The following is a 21,705-nucleotide window of genomic DNA, read 5'->3' on the forward strand; positions in this document are numbered from 1 at the left end:
CATTTCAAATGCATGTTCCAAAACAGTAGGCGAACCGAAACACAGCCACCTGTCAAAATTCACACTTCTGCGAATTTTGCAGGCAACTAGTTCATTTACAAAATGAATGTACTAGGGTAAAGGATGACTATAAAGTACATAAATGAATCAAAATAACATGAAAAACGTATTACATTAGAGAAAATTGCTTTGCAAAAAAAGTGCATATTGGGTAAAATATCATACAAAAATGTGTATGTTATGAGAAATTTGCACTAAAATACAAAAGAGGGATTAAAATAACAATTGCAAACTAATGTTAAAGTGTGTAACTGGGAGAAACTGAAATGGTCAGAATCATTCTTCTCTATGGGAGAAATTCAAAATGCCACAAATGTTGGGCTGACCCACTCCAAGGTAGCTTCATCTCAAAGGGTGGATGACAAATACCCAGCAGATTTGCAAAGGGTCCATACTTTGACCCAACCCCCATTTCTGTTGTGCAAGGAGGTTGCTGGCAGTAGTGCCTGCTGCTGTGCTGTTGACTGTGCCAGGCATGCTTGGGCAATGCCTCGCTCCCCAGGGTGCAGCTTTTTAGCCTGCCTGTCTCCCTCCTCCTCCTCCCCTGCCTGGCATAGGCGTGCCCTGCTGATAGAAAGCCCTGCCAGGCAGGAGAGGAATCAGGGGAACACCCTGCTTTTCATGCCTTCTGCTGTGAAGGAGGAACGAGTTCAGAGGAATGAGTATGCCAATATGCGAAAGGTGGTGCCCTGCACTGCCAGCTCATACACTTTAATCTTGATTTCCATCGTTTTTGGGCTTGTAGAAACCTGAAGTTCCACATGAAATTAAGAGCTTCAGATTCCATTTTAAAAATGCTTTTGGTTCTCACAGATGCAGAGAAAAAGGATTAAAAGTGGGATTAAAAGCAAGTGACCTAAATGCTCAGAACACAAAATGCATTTTTTAAAAAAAATCCTTTATCCATTTTATTCTTAAAGATAATCATCTGAATTTTTAAAAAGCCATTTCATTTATACAGACAGACAGAGAGGGAGAGAGGAATGATGGCTAGGAGATAAGACTGTAGACCTTTTGCTTGGAGCAGTGGCAGAATGAACTGAGGTATTATGGGACACATCACCCTTCCCCAACGTGGTGCCCATGCTGGCTGAGGCTGATGAGATTTGTAGTCCAAAACTCCAGGACGGCAAGAGTTTGAGGAAGGCTGGAATACATTGAAAATGGTAGAGCAGGTTAATATAGTAAAAGGAAGAGGGCTAGTCTTTATTTCCATTTTTAAATTTTAGATTCTATGGGGTGGTTTTTAAATGTATTTGGGGAGAGAATCTCCAACATCAGTTCAGTCAGGTGGGGAGGAACGGCATTGCATCCTGCCCTTTCTGTGCCCCCCTGTTTGCAAATGTCTCCCCCCTGTGCTCTGCTTCTCGTTCCTAAGCCCCATCTGGCAGCAAGGCAGGCCTGGCAAAATAAGCTTGTGGCGATTCAGCATTTGCATGGTTTCCCTGAAATGCTGATTCAGCCCATGTGGAGGAAAGGGGGGAAAGGTGGTGAGAAACATGCCATTCTGCTGGATCGTCATTCCTCTGCTTTGTCTTTGTGCTGCGATGGGTGAAGGGCAGGCAGATGAACCTCTCCAGGGCAAATGCTTGCCTCTTGCGCAGAGGGGCAGGGCATGCGACACACATACCAGCTCCACAGGCATGTCCTTCCTAATCAAGAACAGCTTGTTGCATTATCCGCCCCCTGACCACCCCTTGACGTTGCCTTTAAGATGGTTTGCTGCTTAAATTTAACCGAAGGTGGGTTTGAGATCACATGGGCCATCTGCAGACAGTAGGTAGCATCACAAATGTGCAGTTCTCATTTGTGTTGCAAAGGGCGCTGTTTTTAGGCGGGGTTTGGTCACATACCAACAAATTCAGGCAGTTCAATTCTAGTTGATTGGGAGGTCTTGCACAAACGACTCTCCTTCTCAAAAGATCAGACTTCTTGCAATAAGGGAAGTGGCAGAGAAGTGTGATGGAAATGCAGTGCCCCTAATCTCCAGAATGAATGACAAGTAGTTAGCTTCATCTGCTCCTCTGCAAGTAAGTCAGGATGGATGCTCAACATGAGTTTGAGAGTGCTCAGAGTATCCAGACATTTTGTCTTAGGACAGCATTTATATTGCTGAACATCACATTTTCAAAACACTCCAAACCAGAATATTTTGCTGCTAGGAAAATACTATTCCCATACACCCTTCCCCAACCTAGTGCAATAAGTTACAATTGGGAGTGCTGCAGGGAATGTGACTGAACAAGTATCACAAGCACCTCACAGACCTCACCTGGAGTACTGTGTCCAGTTCTGGGCACCACAGTTCAAGAAGGACACTGACAAACTGGAACGTGTCCAGAGGAGGGCAACCAAAATGGTCAAAGGCCTGGAAACGATGCCTTATGAGGAACGGCTAAGGGAGCTGGGCATGTTTAGCCTGGAGAAGAGGAGGTTAAGGGGAGATATGATAGCCATGTTCAAATATATAAAAGGATGTCACATAGAGGAGGGAGAAAGGTTGTTTTCTGCTGCTCCAGAGAAGCGGACACGGAGCAATGGATCCAAACTACAAGAAAGAAGATTCCACCTAAACATTAGGAAGAACTTCCTGACAGAGAGCTGTTCGACAGTGGAATTTGCTGCCAAGGAGTGTGGTGGAGTCTCCTTCTTTGGAGGTCTTTAAGCAGAGGCTTGACAACCATATGTCAGGAGTGCTCTGATGGTGTTTCCTGCTTGGCAGGGGGTTGGACTCGATGGCCCTTGTGGTCTCTTCCAACTCTATGATTCTATGATTCAAGCACCTATTGGACTGTGCCTGTACCATCACTGCCTTTGCTTATTTTTAAAGAACTGCTTGAAGGCCACACAACCCTCGGCTGTATCATGCATATACTGATGTGCGCATATAGTGCAAGGTTCTTGTTTCCAGGTAAGCATGAGCATGGCTATCCCTACCTTCACAGAAATGGTGGATCAGTTTTGCCTAGCTGCTTTCTGACTCACCCATTTTGTGGAGATGGGATATTGTGCTATTGGCAGCAGATCTGGGTTAATATTTAGTATGGGTAGCACTTAAAGATTCTGGATCTGACTGAGCAAGCGGTCTGATTCTATCAGAAATCTATTCCCCAGTGTTCAAAGGCACCCCCCTCCCAATGTAAATGTGCAGAGGAATGCAGCTTCAGTTACACTTGCATCCTATTCATTTCAGCTAGCAGATCTCATTGATTTCAGTTGGTGTTTAAGGATAATGATCTTTCTCTGGATTGAGAGAAATCTGTTTCTGGTGGTGGTGGTGGTTTTGATTTTTTAAAAATCTCTATAACTGACCCTCAATCTGTTTTACAATGAGGAATATTACCAGTCCAAACCCACTCAACAAACTGCTAGCTGAGAACGTACAAAGAGGAAAAAACTTCTTCCACAAAATCATGGAGAAGATAAGATGATGATGATGAGTCATTTCATTTCTATACCACTTTATATTTTTAAGAAAAATCTCAAAGTGGTTCACAGCACATTAAAAAATCAACAAAACAATCCAGAATAACACATTACTGAAGAAAGTCAAATATAAAGTATACAGGCAAAGCAACCACAATTAACAGAAACTAAAATATTATCTTAAAGATATCAAAATAAAACATTACAAAGGTCAACTACAGAATACATATTTAACACAAAGAAAGTTAACAAAAAAATCTTAGACATTTCAAAAGAAAGCATATCTGTGTGCAATGGCAGGTTCCATGCATGTATGTGTCTTGAAGAAAGCAGACATCCTTCTTTGCAAGATCCAAACATCTCCTGATATTCATTTGGGGGGCTGGGAGTTGCAGCATTCCTGCACTTGCTGCAGGAAATGGGGACACGAGAGAGAGCTCAACCAAGGCTAATTGCCACAATGTGCCCTTCCTCTATTGGCATTTACAATCAGTAGCGGCAAAGACCTCTAGCACAATTGCACCATGTTAACTTCCCATTGGACACTGGTACAGATTGCTGCAGAGAGTGACCTTTGTGTATTGCGCCAAGCATTTCTCCTTCCTCTTGATAAGTGCTGACGGTGTAATGCATATCTCTCCCCCCCCCCCCCCGCTGCTTCATGAGGTTGGCCATGCATAAAGTGGATTTATGCAATGAACGTTGGTCCTTTGGGGTGGATGGATCACCAACCTCAGTCTCCATTCAGCCAGTCCCCACCTGCATGACTTCTTACAGCCTTTCCACGGGGTGGTCCTGGCTGCCCACCTCCTCCTCCTCAGGCTGTTTTGCCCTTATAGGGCAGGGAGGAAGAGAGTGCTAAGCTCCGCCTGTCATCTCTGCCGGCTCCATCTCCTGTTGTCCTTCCTGCCCTGGTGTTATGTACTGAGTTGAATAGGATCCAAACTGTAGCAGTCTGATTGGTCCTAGAACAATAGGATCCAAAAGGCAGCAGTCTGATTGGTCCTAGAACAATAGGATTCAGAATGCAGCAGTCTGATTGGTCCTAGAACAATGCAGCAGTATGATTGGTTGGCAGGAACCACCCAATCCTGCTCCAGATAGAAGTGAATCCACAACCTGATTGGCTTACAGTAGAATTCCAGAATTAGCCAATCATGTGCAGCCCATTGTGTAAATAATGTATATAAAGCAGATACTGTGAGGGGACATTCATTCATTCCTCCTCACCACTATGAGCTGAATAAAGAGCATGAAATCACTTTGCGACTCTGAGTATATTTCACTGGCGACGAGGATGGGATCCCGCTGAGCTGACTGCCACACACAGCACCGCAGCACCGCCAACTGCCGCACCGCTGCCTCGCACCGTGTATCCAGGCTTCAGCTCCGGGGCACAAGGAACTCAGAATGGCAGCCAACAGCAGCTTCTCGCCATTCAACCCAGCATCTGGAGACTGGGAAGCGTACGCCTCCCGTTTCACCTTCCTCCTAGAAGCCAAAGGGGTCACCGACGAAGAAGACGCCTTCTTCGAAGACGAAGAGGGCGATATTCTTCAGCGTCTGCGGAGAGGAGACGTTTGAAATCGCCCGGGCTCTCCTTGCGCCTGAAGACGTCGCTACTGTTCCATACAAAACAATAATGGAACAGCTGAAGGGGCACTTTTCGCCGCAGCCCTCAGTGGTGGCTCGTCGAAATGCCTTCTACGCAAAGCGGCAAGCCCCTGGGGAAACCATAACTGGGTTTGTGACCTCTCTCCGCCAAGCCGCCCGGTTCTGCAACTTCTCAGAGCTGGAGAACATGCTTCGTGACCGCCTCGTCGGTGGCCTGAAGGATGAGAAGCTGCAACGACGCCTCTACGCTAAGAAGGACCTAACGTTCCAGGTCGCTCTGGAGGAGGCCCTGGCAACAGAAGCTGCCGAGAGGTCGACCCAAGAGGCACGGCCGAGCCTGCCATCCCAACCGAGGGTCCACCATGAAGACCTCACCGACGACTCAGGATCCGACAGGGAGGAGGTGCACCGAGTACAGCAGCGCACTCAAGCAGCGCACAGACCACAGCTGCCTCGACGAGAAGGAGGGAACTGCGCAAGCTGCGGGGAGAGTCACGAGAGGAGGACCTGCCGTTTCCGCAACGCAGAGTGCAGGCAGTGCAGAAAATCGGGACACATCGCCCGGGTGTGTCGGGCTCGGCCCACCCGACACCAGGCATCAGATGACCAATCCAAGAGCCCCAGGTCCCGGGGCCCAACGCACCAAGGCAACTCGACGGAGCTCACGGACTTCCAGGTATACCAGTTGCCCCACCCCAACGTAGAGAAAATTTATGTAGAGGTACAGATAGAGGGGGCCCCATGCCGCATGGAGCTTGACACGGGTTCAACTCTATCCATAATCTCGGCAAGGACCTTAAGGAAACTGTGTCCCACTGGGGGTCCCAAACTCAGGCCGGCCCCATTCACCCTCCGGGACTTCCAGAAACGTAAGGTCCCCACAATGGGGGTGGGGACCTTCAGGGTGCAATACCGAGGGCGGACGCGGCAACTGGACTTGCTTGTGGTCAAGGGCCCCTACATTAGCTTACTGGGATTGGCATGGTTTGGACCACTGGGGCTAGCTGTCACCGGGGTGAACCACACTAGCTTACAAGTGGACGTGGACGCCATATGCAAGGAATTTCCAGGGGTTTTCGATGGGAAATTGGGACAGTATACGGGCCCCCCCATTGCGCTACAGCTTGACCCCGCAGTACGACCGGTCAGGCTCAAGGCCCGCCGGGTCCCGTTCGCCTTGAAACCCCGTATAGACGAGGAATTGGACCGACTCGTAGAGCAAGGAGTGCTGGAGCCGGTGCCTAATGCTCCCTGGGAAACCCCAATCGTCACACCCGTCAAGCCTAATGGTTCGGTCCGCATCTGCGCAGACTACAAATGTACCATAAACAAGGCCCTCACGGCCCACGCATACCCAGTGCCAGTGGTCAGCCATGTCCTTGCCACCCTGGCTGGGTCGAAAATTTTTGGCAAGCTGGACTTGGCCCAAGCATATCAACAGCTGCCAGTAGATGAGGCCACAGCAGAGGCACAGACGATTGTGACGCACAGAGGAGCGTTCAGGGTAAAGCGGCTGCAATTCGGTGTCAGCGTGGCACCAGGCATATTCCAGAATATAATGGACTCTCTCCTTAAAGGGATTCCTGGCGTCACCCCCTTCTTCGATGATGTGTTGATTGCCGGCCCCACACCAGAGGAGTTTGAGGACCGCCTCCGCACCGTTCTGCACCGTTTCCAGACGGCGGGTCTCAAGGTGAAGCGGGAAAAATGTCTACTAGGAGTGCCTCAGGTGGACTTTCTGGGATTTATGGTGGACGCAGAAGGGGTCCACCCGACTGGGGACAAGGTACGGGCCATTTGTGATGCCCCAGCGCCCAAGAGCAAGACTGAACTTCAGGCCTTCTTGGGACTATTGAACTTTTACCATTCCTTCCTTCCCCACAAGGCGGCGGTAGCGGAGCCCCTACACAGACTCCTGGACAAGCGGGCCCCTTGGGTGTGGGGCCAGCGCCAGGAGGCCGCATTCCAGGCAGTCAAGGACTTGCTTGTCTCAAACTCGGTCTTGGCACACTTCGACGAGAGGCTGCCGGTGGTGCTAGCATGCGACGCCTCACCCTATGGCATTGGAGCTGTCCTGGGGCACCAACTCCCGGATGGAAGAGAGGTACCGGTGGCGTACTTTTCCCAGACACTCAACACAACCGAGCGGAACTACTCGCAAATCGACAAGGAGGGTCTGGCAATCGTAAAGGGAGTAAAAAAATTCCATGATTTCTTGTACGGGCGGCCCTTCACCGTGGTGACTGACCACAAGCCGTTGCTTGGCTTGTTTGCCCCCGAAAAGCAGACCCCCCAAGTGCTGTCTCCTCGCGTCCTCAGGTGGTCAATTTTCCTTGCCAGCTACCAGTATGCACTGATTCACCGACCTGGGAAGGCGATGGGCCATGCGGACGCCCTCAGCAGGCTACCACTACCGGAAACAGGCCCTGACCCAGCACCTGCACAAGAGGTTATGAGCCTGGAGCTGCTTCCCGACCGCCCCATTCAGGCACAAGAAGTTGCACACCATTCCAAGAAAGATAGGGTCATCTCCCGGGTCCTGGACTGGGTGTGGAGGGGATGGCCCAGCAGCAGCCCCGGGCCAGAATTCGCCGGCTACACAACCCGCAAACATGAACTGTCGGCCCACAAGGGGTGCCTGTTATGGGGAAGCAGAGTCGTTGTTCCCCAGCCCCTCTGCAAAAGGGTCCTCACAGCCCTACACGAGACACATCCAGGGGTAGTAAGAATGAAGGCCCTTGCCAGGAGTTATGTGTGGTGGCCGGGGATCGATGGAGAGATAGAGGCCTGGGTCAAACACTGCCAGGCCTGCCAAGAATCCCGCCCAGACCCCCCAAGGGCCCCAGTCCAGTCCTGGGAGTCCGCCCGAGCACCATGGTCACGCCTGCATGTGGATTTCGCTGGCCCCTTTCAGGGGAAAACATTCTTCATAGTGGTGGACTCCTACACCAAATGGCTGGAAGTCGCACTGGTACCGTCCACTTCCACGTCCGCAGCCATCCGGGTACTACGCAGGCTGTTTGCAACCCACGGGCTCCCTGACACTCTCGTCTCAGACAACGGGACTGCATTTACGTCAGGAGAATTCCAAACCTTCACAGCGCAGAACGCCATCCGCCACATCCGTTCGGCGCCGTTCCACCCTGCCACCAATGGCCAAGCAGAACGCATGGTGCGGACCACCAAGGACACCCTTCGCCGCATGACGCAAGGGGACTGGGAGTACCGCCTTGCCACATTCCTTCTAGCACAGCACAGCACCCCCAGCTCAACGACTGGCCGGAGCCCCGCTGAACTACTAATGGGTCGGCGCCTTGCAATCAGATTGGACCGCCTTCACCCCGATAGAGCTCAGGATGAGGTAGTGGTGGGGGAAGGCAGGAACCCCCGGACCTTCGAGGCCCAGGACCCAGTGTACGCAAAGAATTTTGGGGCAGGCCCAGCATGGGTACCCGCCACAATCACCAGGGTCACTGGCCCCGTGTCGTACGAGGTGCTAACGGATGGGGGGCAATGCTGGCGCCGCCACTGCGACCAGATACGGCGACGATTCCCGGGAGAAAACCAGGAGGAGGACAGGTCAGAGGAGTCCCAAGGGAACAGCGGGGCAGTGAGGCCCATAGAGCAGGAGGGGCCAGCAGGAGAGGCAGAATCAGTAAATACAGAGAGGACCCGTGAGGCCGAAAGGACACCGGAACCAGAACCACGACTGAGCGAGCCGGTTGCACCAGACCAAACAGCCGCACCACAGCCAGCATCCTTGGAACACGAGCCAGAACCCGGAGCCCGGACCAGGGAACACCCCAGGCCACAACGCACACGTAGGCCGCCGGCATACCTTGAGGACTATGAATGCGACCTCCCGGGCAGGACTGGAACTTAGAGGGGAGGGGTGTTATGTACTGAGTTGAATAGGATCCAAACTGTAGCAGTCTGATTGGTCCTAGAACAATAGGATCCAAAAGGCAGCAGTCTGATTGGTCCTAGAACAATAGGATTCAGAATGCAGCAGTCTGATTGGTCCTAGAACAATGCAGCAGTATGATTGGTTGGCAGGAACCACCCAATCCTGCTCCAGATAGAAGTGAATCCACAACCTGATTGGCTTACAGTAGAATTCCAGAATTAGCCAATCATGTGCAGCCCATTGTGTAAATAATGTATATAAAGCAGATACTGTGAGGGGACATTCATTCATTCCTCCTCACCACTATGAGCTGAATAAAGAGCATGAAATCACTTTGCGACTCTGAGTATATTTCACCTACCATGCCCAATGGGCAGCAGATACCACTAAATTAATGTGCATCCTCCGCGGAAGACTTTCCACAGTAATGCTGGCTATGGTTCTTTCCTTGACACCTGCACATGGGGACCATGCTCCATTGTTTGAAGCTGCTATTGCAGCCATACTTGGCTGCCTTCTCTGTGGGCCTTTCCACACTTCACTATTTATAGTGGAATAGTTGCTGAAGGGATTTTTATTTTTTTTAGCGGGGGATGACACATTGCCACAAGATGCCCACATCCTTCAGCTAGTATTCTGGAATAATGTTTCCAAACCCCCACTTTTTCTGCTACTGCAAAAAAAGAAAAACAAAATGATGTTTGTGAAAATTTAGAAAGGATCATCAATATTTTCATTTGGGTGGCATGTGTCATCCTGCATCATCTTGCCTTTTGTGTGGAGGGGGTCGCTTGGAAGATGCCTGTTTTGCATCACTTCCCTCTGGCTGGTATGAGCTGCTAGGGTGTGAGCTCAGTCCAGAGAGAGCTATGGCACTGAGTCAAGTATTGCCCATGACAACAAAGCTTAGCTGCAGACAAAATCCCACCTCAGTAACCAGGTTAGCTATATCTCAGGCAGACATGTAGTACCTCTTCTAATCTATTCTCTCACTAGATTAGAATTTTGGAATACTAGGCATTATATATCCCGCCCCCCCAAAAGCCACAAAGGGGCTCATAACTCTGGCATTTGCTGGCACAATGGCATGTTAAGAATGTGATGACAACTAGATAACTTTTCTCACTTTGGGCACAACCCACCATTAGTGTGGAAAGGAAGACCCCCACACTCACTCATAGCAACAATGTGAGCAGCGGTGCGCTCAGATTCACTCTTAAAAACGTTGGCTCAAACAGCAACTTGCCACACCAAGTGTGCAAGGCCCATGTGTTGCCAAGAAGGACCACACCAGCCACCTCAGTGCTTCTGCAGCTACAACTGTTGCTCTTAGTATCTCTACCAAATAGAAAAATGAGAGTTCCAGTTGCAGGAAGAAAGCCTCGCCGAAGTGCTGAGCACTGGCATATACATCAGCTTGCATGAGGCAGAAAGCTGTCTGGAAGGAACGCTAGGAAGTGGAGCTAGTCCTGGAGGCTGCAGAGGGCGAAGGCCTGTGTCTGCTTTTGCGACTGTTTACTCTGATAACCACGGGTGCAATTCCATCTGTGCCGAGAGCATAGCCTTCTGAGCCGTGTAGATACTAGGTTGTCACTGGAAGGTTGTGGCCTCTTTGGGGGAGCTATGGCACGGAGCAGAATCAAATATCACACTTGAAGGGCCATTCCGGATATTTTTCATGCTCGTACCCAAATGGAACCCAAATTTAGCTGCACACAGGGATGGATTTCGGGTTCCATTTTAGTACCAGCTGGCGGCAGTGCACCCCATTTGCCGATCAGTGGCCTGTGTGACTAATGCAGCTGTTTTTGTTATGCATTAAACCATCCCTAATGACAGAGCCTTGCATCTGGACGAAGTGGTGTGGGGGTAGCAATGTTTGGTGACTAGAGAGGCATGTATCCAATGCTTCACTTGGACTGGCCTCTTGCTCAGCATCATCATATACTTGCAGACAAAAGAGCCAGACTGAGGAGGGATGACGTGTGCCTCTGACAGACAGAGAAAGAACAAGAGACAGAGATGGTTGGTGCACTTCTAACTGGGAGCTCATAGAATCATCCTGCTGCCCCAGCAAGAACCTCAAGCGGTGCAGTCAGCAAATGTACACTTTTCCTGGCACTGACTCATTCCTCTCCCTCCTGGCAGCTGATGAGGGCTTGACTCACCGGAGCGACTCAGTTTCTGAGGCTAGTCGCGGCTTGCTCTTCCTTTCGCTTTCCCCCTTGCCTGTCCCCCACCCCCCTGTCAGATTCTGCTCTTGGTCGGTGTCCCACTGCCTCATTCCCAGGCGGATTCCTTGCGCTTTGCTTCCTCCGCTGAGCAGCCTCTCTCTCAGGCCCAAGAGGGCAAAGGGGGACAAGCCGAGATTAATGGTAAGCTGATTGCTGCAGCCAGTTAGGGAAATGCTGAGGAGATTGTTTGACCATCATCGCTCCCAGCTGCTGGCCAAGTCACATGACACCAGGCCTTACCAGAGAGCTGAAGGTGGGATTAGATACGTCAGTGTCAGATCAGAGATGTGGGGATTGACGAGAGCCAGAAATGAAGGCTTCCATCAACCGGGCTCTTCTGCCTCAGCCTTCCTGCCAAGGAGTTTTTTGGCCCTGCCCAATGCAGCACACAAACATCCCCGTTCACAAGTCAAGGACAGAAACTATGGTGAAATCACAAAGACTTAAAAGTGCAGAGACTCTCAAAAAACAGTGGAAGCTAAGCCTGGGGCCATTGCACTGCAGTTTGCTTTGCTTTGCTTTGAGCGGTGCAGGAAGCAAAGTTACTGGTGCTGAGACCCTGGAAGCTGAAGCAGTACATTTTTGTGAATAAAACATGGCTGGCAAAGCTGTTCCTGCTGCTAATCACTTCATAAAGGGAGGCTTTCCAAAGCCGTATGATCGGGCCCGGTAAGCTTTCCGTTGGATGAATTGTCCTGTCATTTCTTTCTCATAAGAACACAGGAAGCTGCTTCTTATCATTGGGTCTATATAACTCAATAATGCTGACAGTGTTTGGCAGTGGCTCTCCAGGGTTTTCCCCAACCTGGAATTACCAAGGGATTAAACCCATTGCCTTCCGTGTGCTCTGCTTCTGAGCAACAGCCTTTCCTTGTCCATCTTTCACTCGGGTTTTCCTTTCTTTCCTTTTTTTAAAAAATCATTTATTAGAATTAATTTCTTTTACTTCCATGGAAACGAACTCCAGGCTGATGGCCCTATTATTCAGTTGCAATGAAAACCAATAAAATGGAGGAGGAAGCAGATGTTGTTTTTGTAAATGCAGGCTCAGCAAGATAAAGATTGCTTCCAAGTAGGGCCCTCCTAGTGGCCACCACTTGCTGCTTTCCCCATTTGCTGCTGAATGTTAAAAAGAGAGAGAAAAGAATAGGGGGAGCAACACACTGTTCCCTGCTGGCAAAAGTTTTTGCTTTTACACTATTGCCAGATGAGAGATTTTGGTTAATATTGTCTTTGAATCTTTTGATGTATTTTAATTTGGTATTGGTTTTTCTTTTCTTTCAGAAATTCTAAGTTGCTTTGAGACTATATATATATATATATATATAGATATAGATATAGATATAGATATAGATATATGTAGCAATAATTAAATAGGCAGCATATTCCTTTTCTTTCTTATGATATCTTTCATATAACATGCCCTCTCTCCACGCCAGTGGAACATGATGGGATCCAGCCAGGCTCCCTCAGGTTGACCTCCTCTTCTTCCCTGCTTCTTACCCTCTGCCAAGTTCTGCTTCTTTGAAGTGCAGGTCTACATCCACACGCCCAGGTATATTTTCTTCTTCTTCTTGAAATATTTAGCTACACACCCCCCCCCCAACATCTAATGCCACTGCTTGTTCAAGATGGAGCCTCATTCACTTGTCCTTGGATGAAATTCTACCTCCAGGTGTTGCTTGCTGTAATCCAGTCTTCCCCAACTTGGTGCCCTTCAGATGCTGTTGGGCTACAACTCCCATCAGCCCCAACCAGCACAGCCAATAGCCAGGGATGATAGGAGTTGTAGTCCAGCTGGCTGCTCCTGCTTCACAGAGTTGCCCATGTGATCTAGAGGAGAGGGAGGAGGATGCAAAGAGGTGTGGCTGCTCCTGAATTGCTGAATTGCCCAAACACCTCTGCCCTCCCTGGTTTATCTCACAGATCCCTACTCTTGCTTGCCAAAAAAAAAAAAAAAAAAAAAAAAGGATCACAGAGGCCTCTCTTTAAGCAAGCACTGCCCAGATCGGTGGCTTCTGCTTCCCAAACGAATGCAGCTTCTCATTCTTCCTTTCCTGGCAGACCTGCTACCTCGGCGGTGATTCAGTTTCATCTCTAAAAGAAATAGCAGGATGGCTTGGGGTTGGCAGGTGTGGCCTCCATCTGCAATCTTGGGCATGACTCATCCTGCCGAACTGGCAAAGGGTGACGAACGTGAATGCCCCTTGCCAGGTGGCACATTTGGAGAAGGGGGTGTGTGCGCTCCCGGTGGGATCACAGCCACAGCGTGGCAGGAAGAACGCTGAATGGCGCACCGCAAACCTGCTTCCTCATGCAGGCCTCCCCCCAGCCCTGCTTCTCTGCTCTGTTTGTGTGTGGTGTGCTTCTGCAGCCTCAGCATGTCGGAGCATCCTTGTGTCAAGGAACAAAGAAGGGAGAAAGAACATGAAAGAGCAGGGCAGGCCCAGCAGAGTGAAAGAGAGAGATTTGCAGAGCCAGAGGCAACCTTCTCTCCTAGATAGAAGAGATGGCTGAGAAGCTAGAGAGGGTTTCCATCTGAGCCACAGAGAGGGCAGCACAATGAAAGCATATTGATTGGGGATAATGAGAAGATTGAGGAAGCAGATCGTAAACTAACAGGATATTAAAAGAGACCGGGGCGAAAGCCTATTCAAAACCCCCACGCCTTTTCTTGAAAGAGCATGAGCACATCATATATAGCCTGAGGATATAGCCAGGATCAGCAAAAATGGACAAAGGGTAATACATGGATTTAAAGCCTCGAGTGGCTATTTTAGCAGGGGGGCAAGAAAGGTCACAAGCTTGTATCATTGTATAATAGATGCAGTGCTTTGCTTCCCATGGTCGGGTCCCAAATTTGGGCCTAGAATCGAAACATTTTCTTCCATTGTTTCTGATCTGTGGTGGAACTGTTAAGCGTTACAGCATTTAGAGGCTGGACATATATGGCAAACTCGGAGATCACACGAATTTCTGGGATGCAAAACCAAAGAAACAAACAAGTGTTTTCTGTTTGTAAGGAAACTGTGACAAATGAAGCCAATGTTCTCCAAACTTTCTGCCCCGCACAGCAGCCCCCGATGGAAAGAACTTGTTCATACACTTGTATGCGTGAACTGCTCTCCCAAACTGCATCTAACAAACCTAACAGGGTACATAAGCCCCATTTCCCAGGGCTAAAGCCAAATTCTAGCTATTGAGGATTAGGGGATGAGCTATGTGTGGGTGGCAGATTATAATATGGCATTTCCCGTGCTGCTGCTGCCTCCATACCAGCTGATGCAAACATGTTATCAGATGCATCCACAAGGGGAGAGACTTTTTCAAGCCTGTTTATTCCTTTTGGGGAAGATCTTTTCTGGGTCTCCAGTGCTCACTGGAATGCTGGTCACTTTTACCTGTTCCAGGAAACAAATATATTCGATGCTGTTGCAAAACGCTGCCCACCTTGCTGAGGGCCCAAATTTCACAACTGTGCAGAAGCTCGTTTTGCGACCCTCGTGGCAAGTGGCTCTCTCCAGCTTTGGTCCTGCCACCAACAGGGTTTCCAGTATCTGGGGAAGCCTCCTTGCAAAGAAGTACAGCCAGTGCTTTAAAAAAAAATGTTTAGGGGTACTCATATTGTTTCGGGAAGTATGCTTTTCTCCCCTAACCTTACCCCCTGTCCTAAAGGAGATCCATATTGTATGCTATTTCCCACCTCCCACTGAGCTCCGCTTGCAGTTATTAATATTTCTGAGTACCCTGAGACTGTGCAGGAAGGGTCCCACCAACACCACGGTCCCTAAAATTTGAACCGGATCCTAGAATGCAAGCGATAGTAGAAATTCCCCACCTCCCACTGGGCTAGGCTCGTGGTATTTTCCAGGGCCATGAGACTGTGTAAGCACAGGAGGAGTGACACCATTTTCTGCAGTCCGTCAGATTTGATTGCACTGCCTGAGAAACCAAATATCCATCCTCCAAGGAAACACAAACACCTGGCACCGTAAGTGGAGCTCGGTTTGAGGTGTGTGAAGGGAAGCGTTGCTGGGCGTTTCTAGTTGAAACATACCATCTGCCGACATGAAAGGGCATTATTAACCCTCCCTGTGCAGCCGTTCCTCGCCTGGCTGCTGATCCTTTCAAAGGAGATGATTAAACCCCCATTCCAGTTATTAGCTAGCTATTAACAGCTACCTGACTGCAACACAGCAATAATGGCCCTGGAAGGATTCCAGGCCAACAAGGAGCCTTATTATTTCTTTGGTGTCTCAGCATCAGCAGGAGTGGTGGGCAGAAATAAGCTCTGGGGGCTAGGAGGGAAGGCTGTGCTGATTGACTGGGTGGGGAGGGGCAGTAAACAGGCAATGTCTTCCTCTGCCCCACAAATCAAACTTCAGCCTGGCCAGCTCTAGCGAAGAAGGGTTGCAGCCATATCTGCCCCTTGAAAAACTTTGAAGCAGAGAGAAAGAGATAGTACAGCAGCCACCCCCTGCCCGCTCATCCATCAACATCGTAATTTATTACTTATACCCTGCCCATCTGACTGGATTGCCACTCTGGGCAGCTTCCAACATATTAAAAATACAGCAAAACATCAAATGTTAAAAACTTCCTGATACAGAGCTGCCTTCAGATGTCTTCTAAAAGCCATGTTGTTGTTTATCTCTTTGACATCTGGTGGGAGGGTGTTCCACAGGGTGGGTGCCACTACTGAGAAGGCCCTCTGCCTGGTTCCCTGTAACCTCACTTCTCGCAGTGAAGGAACTGCCAGAAGGCGCTCGAAGCTGGACCTCGGTGTCCGGGCCGAACGATGGGGGTGGAGACGCTCCTTCGGGTATATTGGGCCGAAGGCGTTTAGGGCTTCAAAGTTCAGCACCAACACTTTGAATTGTGCTCGGAAACGTACGGGAGCCAATGTAGGTCTTTCACTTCTGGTGTTATGTGGTCCTGGCAGCCACTCCCCGTCACCAACCTAGCTGCCGCATTCTGGATTAGTTGTAGTTTCCGAATCACCTTCAAAGGTAGCCCCACGTAGAGTGCACTTTCCCACTTGCCCACCTACCTTTGACTACCTTCTGGCCAGGAAACCCAAGCTGGCATGACTTGCAGGATTTATTTATTTGGACTGACTAATGCATTTTGCTTTCCTCTTAGCAGAATATTTTTTGGGGGGCAGGTTGTTTTTAATGGAGCAGGAAGCAAAAGAGTTAGTGGGATATCCATTATTGGGTTTTAATTGTAACCTGCTCTGGGACCTTAGAGTGATGGGACACTAATAATAATAATAATAATAATAATAATAATAATAATAATTCCCAGAAGCCCATTCCATGGCGTCTGCTCCATCTTGCTTGAAGTCAACCCCCCACAATTTCTGTGAAGATGCACAGAGACCCATCCACTGGAACCTGGATGAAACAGGTGCAACTCTACAATCTGTATAGGAGGGAGAAGGGGAAGCAGCTTGGAGTGAGGCCTTGTTGAGCCTGATTTTGTTTTAGAGAGATCCTGCCCTGGTGAATATATGCGGATCCTGGAAATTCCTGTGGGCCTGACTCACCCTTTCCCACAGGTGCCTCTCCTTCTCCCGCCCTCCCACACACTGGCTTAGTTTCTGCTCTACTTGCCCCACCCTCAGGGACTGTCACTTTGGAGACAGTCACACTCAGCGAGGCAGGGAGTGGGTAGGAATGCCCTGACGGGCTTCCAGGGCAGGGTGCATTGTGGGATTGGTGCTGCTCACGCATGCCACTTTTTTTTTGCAGTGTCCACATGACATTTGTCGGCCAGTCCTCCCCCCCCCCATTTAATCCAAATTCACCCTTTGCACTGAAAATCCAGTACAGTGGTACCTGGGTTCTCGAATGTAATCCGTTCCGGAAGTCTGTTTGACTTCTGAAAAGTTCAAAAACCAAGGCCCGGCTTCTGATTGGCGCAGGCGCCCTGGAAACAATGGCTGACAGCTGCATCGGACGTTCGGCTTCCGAAAACGTTCAAAAACCGGAACCCTTACTTCCAGGTTTTCAGTGTTCAGGAGCCGAAATGTTTGAGTACCAAGGCATTTGAGAACCAAGGTACCACTGTAAATATATTTTAACAATTCTATCAGTTTGTGATATTAAGCCTCTGTCTGGGAGAATCCAAAGGGAACATTGGTGAAGTGTGACTAGAGGCAATGGTCAAGCAGGCCTTATAAGGTGAGGCATACTTTATGGACAGTGCTAGGGCAAAAACAGGCAGCCACATGCATGGAGTGAACAGCTGCATTCTCATTCTAGCTCGCCAAGCTAGTCAGTCAAGTTGATCTGGCTGCTTACAATATTATGAATGGGGATGCTCACCACCCGACTCCTCTAAGAGGACAACGGCTGTCAGGTGACAAATGAAGGCATGTGCAGTATTTTAATAAAGTAGCAGGTTGCCTCTTTGAATTCATAGCCCATCAAGCCATTAGACCATAGTGGTTAGGGTGTTGGACTACGACCTGGGAGACCAGAGTTCAAATCCCCACTCAGCCATGAAGCTTACTGGGTGACTTTGAGGTAGCCTACCTCACAGGATAATAAGTTTGTATACTACCTTGAGCTCCTTGGAGGAATGGTGGAGAATTAGAGATAGACAGATAGACGATAGATGGATAGATAGATAGATGATAGAATGGAACACAGTTGTGCTTGTTCCCAAAACCAAATCCCAAGACAGTTCTTCTTCCAAAACGTTGGTCATCAGTGTGAAGCTCCCCACAATGATGCATCTGGATAGGTTGCATTGTACAGTCATACTTACAGAACGGTGTTTTACCCTTATCTTTCAGAACTTGTCACAGTATGGCTTGAGAACAAGTTTCAGCAAAGTGTTTTGAAGGCAATGAAATATTTCTCTCTCCTTCCCACCACACACCTTTCCACGTGCTCCAGGGTGAGGGTAGTCAACTTGATGCCCTCCAGATGTTGTTGGATTCCATCAGACCCAGACAGCATGACCAATGGTCAGGAATAATAGAAGCTGTGGTCCAACAATATCTGGAGGGAGGGCACCATGTTGAGTCCCCTTTGTTCTAGGGCAGTAGTAGGAAACATACGGCTGTCCAGACATTGCTGGCCTACACTCCCATTGCCCTTGACCACTGACTATGTTGTCGGGGTCTAATGGAGTCGAGCAAGATCCTACATGCCACCAGTTCACCATCAATGCTCCCAAGCAAATAGCTATGCAGCTATGGAGAGTTCTCTGGGCTATAGTCATCAGTTGCTAGAAATGCTGAGCCCTTTTCTTGACTTTAGAATGTAAGAAAAACCCTGCTTGATCCTGGTTCTTCTCCCCGATAAGAGGAATGTTTGAACAGAGAAAGAAGATAGGACCTTCATTTCATCAAAACTGAGGTGACAGGAAATGCTGTAAGGCTGTTAGAGTCACAGATAGGAATGTAGGCCTGTTTCAATGGCTCTTCAGTGGATCATCGGGAAAAGGCCATATGACTATGGTATGAAGCAACATCACAAGTGGCCTGAAGATTGGTACGGGAAATATAAGGAGTCAAAACATGGCCACAGGCAACCTGTACTTTTGCTGGACCTTAACCTTTTGAGCCAGTTCCTCTTTGTACACAGTTCTGGGATGAATCTCATGGGGGACTGCTAAGGGGCAAAGGACACTTATCACAGCTCTGGACACAGCTCTATGTCACTGATGACTGAGAGGAGATTATCGTGCTCATTGTGAGGCCTACAGCTTGATGGGAGATTTCTGGAGAAGCCACAGGTGCCTCCCAATAACAACCAATCCAGATAGAAACATTCAGGCTCTAATGGGGCACTGGAGGGAGATGAGTGTTTCCTCAACCCCACAGTTTCTTTTGGACTTTGTGCTGGGAACGTTGTGTCTGCACAATGTCATCCCCAATCAAATTGCTATCCCATCTCATTCCCCACCCCACTTAATCCAGATTTACCATTTCCATGGGAAACCTGCTAAATAGAAGGCCAAAATGTAACACGGGAAACAATGTGGGAAGGCACTTTGATGAGATGGGCACTGTGCGGACGTTGCACAAAACAGGCGGACGTCAGCAGCAGAAAACCTGCAAGAAAACTGCTGTGTGGGTGTGCCCGAGGCCAGCACAAAATGCTTGGGATCCAGTTGGAATCTGAAACAAATCGAGGAGCTTGGCAGTCTGTTTGAAATGAAGTGGGAGGGAGGCAGAATGAAGCAGAGATGGTTGGAACTGAAGGACTTAGGAAAGGAAGCTTTGTTTGCATTTTGGAAGCTGCTTTTTCCGCCCTGCCTTGCTGATGCTTAATTTTCAGCCAGCCCTGAAGCATTTTTCTTTAACATTTCTTGAAGCATTTTCTTTAACAAAAGGATGTGTGTGTATTTAGGATGGTGTGGCTGAAAACAAACCAGCACTATAATTTGTGGGCCTACCTGTCACTGGAATAATGCTTGACCTCGCCCCAGCGGTCCTGAAGTCTAGCTCTGCTCACCAGTCCTATTTCTTTCGTGTCCTGTGCCTCTTCCAATTAAATAATTTGGGAGGAGCTTTTGTATTGCCTGAGATTAAATAGGTGGGTGTGGGTGGGTGGGTGTGCGCATGCGCACGCATAAGATACAGGCTGGCGTTTTGTTGTTGATGATGTCACATGTGGACACTGCCAAGCCCCTGCATGCGCATGGAGCAGTTATCGTACAATAAACCCACACCTGGAAGCACCGTAGATTGACAGAAAAAAATATTTCATTGAGAAAAGGACTAACAGGTGCTCCCTTAAGCATAGGGTGGCTCCATCAATGGGAAGAGTGGAGGAGCTCTACAATGGCACATTCCAAAAAGACCTGCCTACAAGATGGGATGTGTGCCATGGCTTTGCTCATTGGTCTTAAGTTGTGAATGAGTATATAATGGGAAACATGTGAGGGATAGTTCACCCTGCCCACTCTGTCACATCTGTGTCACTCAGGCCTGCTGCCAGCCTTCATCTATTGGAGGAGAAAGTCTGTAGTGGGGAGCCTTGCTGTGCAATTCAGGACCAGGCACAATCAGATTTCTAAACCATGTGGGGGGGGGGACACAGGCAGACAGCACACTCTGCTGCAGACCTTCACTCCTCACTATGTGGAAGGAGGCAGAACCAGGTGACCGGGGGCAAGGGGGGCAGGGAAAGAAAGGCACTGCTAGATTCAATAGTAATCAGGCCCCTGCTTTCTGCTGATGGCATGGGCCCTTTAATGCCTGAATTAACTGTCAGGTAAATGACCGTCAGAGAAAATGAATCAATTGCAGGGGTTTTGTAAACAAGATTTTTTTTCCCCTTGTTGAAGGAAGTCTGAGATAAATCTTCATGCGCATACAGTATACAGGCCACAGCATTCGGCAGCTCATGAAATAAACGACATCAACCCAAGGTATACCATGAACACCCAGCCGGCAACTAGTTTGGGCGAAAACAGCTTTATTTATTAATATAGCATATTTGTAAACATGGCACTTTACAAATAACAGGTATGACAGGGGCCTGCAAAATTGAAATACATACCATGCTAATTTTATAGGAAATGAATTGCCAGAACCCACCATGGACACCTCCTTTGTTCTCTTGTCATGGCAATGGCACCTACTTGAGAGGTGCCAGAACTGAGTTCTGGCAAGTTCCGGCTGAAAAGAACTCTGAATACATATATAATAAATACAATAAGTAAGTAAGTAAGTAAGTAAGTACCTAGCATTTTTTGGCACCACAACATTCTTTTGCTAATTTCCTGCCGCAGACTAACTTGGCTCCTCCTCTGTCCTTCTGGCCGAACACTGAAATGGCAAAGGAGGCTATAAAGCCTGCCTCTTGCTCTATTTATGAACACTCTGATATTATATATACAAAGCTTCTGTATTTTGCTTAATCTAAATCCCTGCGGAGCTTGGCAGCGGAGGAATATATAAGTCCATGGAAACAGTTGGTATTAAATCTCATCTCTGGTATAATCTGTGGCTCTGGGGACTTTGGTGATGTGCCCAGATGTTGCTTTGGGTTGACAGGGTTCATATCCTAGCCTAGCCCCATTCAACCAGCCCTGGGAGTCCTGTTCAGGGAACACGCCTGGAGCATTCTGGTTCCTAAAGGAGGGGAAAGAATTGTCTGTTCTTTTCTGCACAGTGGAGGATTTGCAGCTCCAATGAACTGGGGCTACACTGGGTCTAAAGAGAGACTATACATTCATGAGCTGGGGAAATGCTGGAAACTAACTGGAGGGTTGGGAGGCAGGCAGGCAGGCAGGCAGGCAGGAGGAGGACATGGGGTGGGGCCAACCAGAACTTGCTCTCCCAGGCTTGCCTAGCTTTGTTCTTTTCACCTGCGGTGTGTTGCATTCATTCGCCAGCCCTGCAGACACCTCACCTGGGTGTGTCCCACTTGCGCTGTACAAAGTTGAGTCAGCAGCTGCCACTGGAACGCTGATATCCATTAACCCCCAGGATGCTGGCTT

General features: G+C 48.8%; 2 long non-coding RNA genes across 2 annotated transcripts; both read right to left on the reverse strand.

The window, feature by feature from the left end:
• Positions 1-955: 955 nt before the first annotated feature.
• LOC308471922 lies at positions 956-12,776 on the reverse strand. The gene is made up of 2 exons (XR_013983212.1): positions 12,745-12,776; positions 956-1,207 (listed from the first exon to the last, which is right to left on the reverse strand). It is a non-coding gene; the product is annotated as an uncharacterized lncRNA (long non-coding RNA).
• Positions 2,182-12,539, reverse strand: LOC308471921. Its single transcript, XR_013983211.1, has 3 exons — positions 9,365-12,539; positions 2,844-4,397; positions 2,182-2,318 (listed from the first exon to the last, which is right to left on the reverse strand). It is a non-coding gene; the product is annotated as an uncharacterized lncRNA (long non-coding RNA).
• Positions 12,777-21,705: the final 8,929 nt, after the last annotated feature.

This window comes from Podarcis pityusensis (assembly GCF_964106645.2).
Source record: "Podarcis pityusensis genome assembly, chromosome: 2".
In the NCBI taxonomy this organism is placed as follows: Eukaryota; Metazoa; Chordata; class Lepidosauria; order Squamata; family Lacertidae; genus Podarcis; species Podarcis pityusensis.